The 4916-nt window shown below is 49.5% G+C and overlaps 1 long non-coding RNA gene across 1 annotated transcript; it reads right to left on the reverse strand.

The window, feature by feature from the left end:
* Nucleotides 1-264: 264 nt before the first annotated feature.
* LOC147346501 (uncharacterized) lies at nucleotides 265-4380 on the reverse strand. The gene is made up of 3 exons (XR_015152649.1): nucleotides 3877-4380; nucleotides 2464-2576; nucleotides 265-354 (listed from the first exon to the last, which is right to left on the reverse strand). It is a non-coding gene; the product is annotated as an uncharacterized LOC147346501 (long non-coding RNA).
* Nucleotides 4381-4916: the final 536 nt, after the last annotated feature.

A 4916-nucleotide genomic window follows, 5' to 3' on the forward strand; every position in this document is an offset into this window, starting at 1 on the left:
AAAATCAGAGATGACATTGAACATTGCAATAGAGGCCAAGACTTAACCAAACCAAATTCAATGAAAGTAGTCATGCTAATTGCCTTATACTAGTCCACATGGTATTAAAAGTCACTGTAGGAAGAGTATATTAGTAGACACCATGCCTTGGGTGCTGTGGATGACCCAGATAGAACTAAAACTATGAGATATTTTAATTCTAGTTTTCCCATAACACTACACCAAAGCAACTTTCAGAACTAAAAAGTTAATTCATGGACTTGCCTGGCAGTCCAGTGGTTAAGACTCTGCACTTCCACTACAGGGGATACAGGTTTGATCCTTTGTCAGGGAACTATGATCCAACATGTCAAGCTGCAGGGTCAAAAAGAAAAAAGAAAGTCAATAGAACTGCAAGATAATTTGTGATTCTCTACACTAATAATGAACTATTATAAAGAGAAATTAAGAAAATAATCCCTTTTACAATTGCATGCCCCCCCCCCACCCCTGCAACCCAGCCAAAAAACTAGAAATCTAACCAAGGACTTGAAAGCCCTGCAAGCTAAAAATGACAAGACAATGATCAAAAAAACTGAATGGACACGAGTAAAAATATATCCCATGTTTAAGGGTGAAAATACCATTAAAATATCCATTCTAACCAAAGCAAAGTACACATTCATGCAATCACTGCCAACATTTCAATGACATTTTTCACAGAAACAAAAGCAATCTTCACATCTGTGTGGAGCCTCAAAGGAACCAGAAGAGCCAAAGGGACCTTGAGAAAGCAGAACAGGCTGGTGGCATGTCTATCCCTGACTTTAATCTAGAGTACGCACCTAAAGTCACCACAAGACGTGTGGAATTGGCACAGAAACAGGCACAGAGACAAGAGAGCTCCGAAGTAAACCTACAGGTACATGGTAATTAATTTACAAGAAAGGAACTAAGAACATTACACACAGGAAAGGACAGCTCCCCCCCCCCCCTGCCCCCGCCAATAAACCATGCTGGGAAAAATGGAAACCACACACCAAGAAACAATACAGGACACCATCTTATACCACAGACAAAAACTGACTAAATTCTCACAACTTTCCACATCAAGCCCTAACAGTCCTGGGTTCTCATAAGGCAGACTTTCAGCAACAGCCACACACAGAAAGCTTCTTCCCAATTTTCCTCACATTTTCCTTCTCCAGCACCACCTCCTTGCAGGTCTTGAGGAAACTAGATTCCCGTCAGACTCGACTGAATCCCATGATGTCCCAAAGCTGAAGCCCCAGCAGGTCCTGAGGAGACCAGAGTCCTGTAAGCCTCAACTGAACCCCACAATGTCCAAAAACTGAAGCCCAAGTGGGTCCCCAGGGACCAGGCTCCCATCAGCCTCAACTGAACCCCACCATACCCCAAAACTGAAGCTCAAGTGGGTCCTGAGGAGACCACATTCCATCAGCCTGAACTGAACCCCACAATGTCCTGAAGCTGAAGCCCCAGCAGGTCCTGAGGAGACCAGATTCCATCAGCCTGAACTGAACCCCACAATGCCCCAAAACTGAAACCCCAGTGGGTTCTGAGGAGGCAAGACTTCCATCCAGCTGAGCTGAACCCCACCATGTCCCCATGAGCTGAAACCTCATGGGTCCTGTAGTGACCCATCTCCTGTCAGCCTGCACTGAACCTCACAGTCTCCTGAAGCTGAAGCCTCAGCGGGTCCTGAAGAGGCCAGAGTCCTCTCAGTGGCCACCCATAGCCACTGGAAGTGTTCCAGCAGAGCGGGGAGTTCCACTTGGCTGTGGTGGGGGGGGAGTGTCAGGGAGGCGGGCTCTGCATTACCATGGACAGGCATGATCAAGCAGGTTTGCAGGGGCGAGGGCCAGGGTGAAGGAGGCAAGCTCCAGCTCCAAGTATTGTAAGTGCCCACTTTCTGAGACTGTGTAACCTACATGATCCAGACTTTGCAAGGAGCAAGCTGAGTTACAGAGGCAGAAGGAGCAGGAGGTGATGTAAAATTTTAACATTTCCTCTTCAGGTTCAGGAACATGAAGGCCTCCCAGGTTCCCAGTTCCTTGTGCCCTGGTGACTGTGAGCTCCTCCTCCAGGGCATATGGCCAACCCCCACACTAAGTCCCTCGACATCCACAGCCTTGGCCCAAGCCTAACCCCTCCATCAGGCCCTGATGAAGCTCCCTGCCACCATGGTGCATCTCTAACATGGTCTTTTTGACCATGGTCTTTTTGAATCCCACCTAACATGTTTTTTTTTTTTTTAATTTTATTTTATTTTTAAACTTTACAATACTATATTGGTTTTGCCGAATATCAAAATGAATCTGCCACAGGTATACATGTGTTCCCCATCCTGAACCCTCCTCCCTCCCCATACCATCCCTCTGGGTCGTCCCAGTGCACCAGCCCCAAGCATCTTTTTGAATCCTGAATAAGGCATGCCCCTCTTCTCCCTGTGATTTCCCTCACCTGATGAAGCCAGGCCTTCATCTGTTCCAGGTGACTCCAAGGGCCTCATTCTCTATAGACTCCATGTGTGTGGCCACCGTCTGTACCCATCTATATGGGCCTGTGGTGATCTTCTAAAATGAGGGTTATTTGATACACAGAGAATGGGGTGAATTGTGGCCACCAAAGACATGTCCCCGCAGAACAGGGCCATATCTGGGAAAAGGGTCTTTGTAAGGTAAGGTGATCTAGGGTTAGGATGACCTTCATTCCAACTGACAGAGTCCTTCGAAGAGACAAAAGAGGACACAGAGGAGAAGCCTCTTAAATGCAGAGGCAGAGATGGGAGGGAGAGGGCCACAAGTCCAGGGACCCCTGAAGCCCCTGAAGCTGGAAAAGGCAGGAAGGACCCTATCCTGGAGCCTCTGGAGGGACCTCAGCCCTGTGCCACCTTGATCTCAGGTGTCTGGTCTCCAGGACTGGGGGAGGATGAACTCCTGTTGTTTTAACCCACCCAGCTTGTGATCATTTGTTAGAGAAGCCACAGAGCAGCCACACAGACCCTGCTTTTTAGGATCCTGCTGTTGCTGCTGCTACATTGCTTCAGTAGTGTCCGACTCTGTGTGACCCCATAGATGGCAGCCCACTAGGGTTACCCCCGTCCCTGGGATTCTCCAGGCAAGAACACCGGAGTGGGTTGCCATTTCCTTCTCCAACGCATGAAAGTGAAAAGTGAAAGTGAAGTCGCTCAGTCATGTCTGACTCTTCGCGACCCCATGGACTGCAGCCTACCAGGCTCCTCTGTCCATGGGATTCGCCAGGCAAGAGTACTGGAGTGGGGTGCCATTGCTTTCTCCAGTAGGATCCTAGAAGTGTGGATATCACTAAAGGAAGATGGAGGGTGGATTACAGAACCTTAGAGTCAGTACTGGGCCCTCAGAAATGCTAAAGCAGTAGCTGGACATCAAAATGTTGAGGGGTCAAGTCTGAAGCCTGTCTCAAGGGGTACTGGCTGCACCCGCCTCCTCAGGTTCTTACACTGGTACATGTGGTATAACATCTCAGTCCTGACTGAGGACATTTTTTAAATCACTGTTCACATTGATAATTAAGAAACCACTAGTTACACAGGTGAAAACTGAATTAGGATGCTTGCTCCAGGGATGAACAATTCTGAAGATGGTCAGGGGTGAGGACTCACACATGTGCAGCCAGCAGCCCTTCCACACTCCCTACCCCCATCCCTCCTAATGAGGGTCTTCAGTGGGTAGCTGGGAGACTCCCATGGAGTCATCTCTAAGTAAATGCTGGCTGACCCCTAGGCTAGCCGCTCCCGAACCTCAACCACACTTCCCAAGTAAAACACTTGAATGAGGCAAAGACCTCACAGGCTGGAGAAAAGTTTTGGAGCCACTCCAGTGACAGCAGGCTTACCGAGTTGGCTCCTGTAGGTCAGGCAGGATGGTCCTGGCCTGGGTGATCTTCTGGAAGCTTCCCACTTTCCTACCTGAGTTACTTCTCCTGTCCTGCTCCCACTGCCTGTTTTCTTGCTTCCTCACCTCTGCCTGAAAAGATTTCCAACAGCAGGAACAGGCGACACAGCCCATTCTTAGCAAGTGACAGCCTAGCACCTCCTGAAGAAGGTCTAGCAGAGCCCCACACAGACCAGATCCCCTGAAATGCCATGGCCCCTCACTCTCTCTCACCAAACAGGCGCTGCAACGTCTAGGCAGAAAAGACGGCATCAAGTACAGCTGCAGGCACTTGAGTGGGTTTATCTACACCTAAACCCACGAACATGTACAAAGGGCAGGACAGCCAGGCCAGCCAATCATTGCCCACATGGGCTTGTGATTTCAGAAAATGGGCCTCATTGTGCTGGTCAAGGTTCCAGGAGCACCTGTGGGTCCTGAGGGTAAGGATGGATATAGGGCTGCAGCTCTGACTTGTTTTCTATTTTATCTGGCCCACAACTGGGAGAGAATTTCAGGAAGGACTTCTTCTAAATGAGAGAGACCCAGGAGTCAGGGAGAGGAGGGGTGGTGGGTGGAGACAGGCTCAGTGCCCAGGTGCAATGGAAGCCTCTGGAAAACCTGCTGGAAGGAGGCTGCACACAGTGAAGCACAGGGTCACAGACCTGTCCAGAAGCTGCTGTTTGTTACCTCAGGTCCTGCTCTGAGGGGCTCAAGGTCAGATCTGTCTAACAGAAGGGCTTGGGGTGCTCTGAAAAGAGGGCTTTGTGGAAAGTTCCTGGGTGCTGAGCCCTGTGGGATAACTGCCCAGGTGAACCCCATATCCTGGGAGGCACCTGCCAGTAAGAATCCTGTGTTCCTGGGAGGTGCGAGTGAACAAGTATTCTCTCTGTGCAGTCATCACAGAGTAGCTTAGCGACTCTAATGTGGGCAGTGCTGGGATTAGATGAGAACAAGGACATGTTGGGGGATGTCCCCTGAAACACCCTCAGGCCCATCCAA

This window comes from Bos grunniens, chromosome 23 (genome assembly GCF_055505025.1).
Source record: "Bos grunniens cultivar Pamir isolate PY7600 chromosome 23, Bosgru_T2T1.0, whole genome shotgun sequence".
Taxonomy (NCBI): domain Eukaryota; kingdom Metazoa; phylum Chordata; class Mammalia; order Artiodactyla; family Bovidae; genus Bos; species Bos grunniens.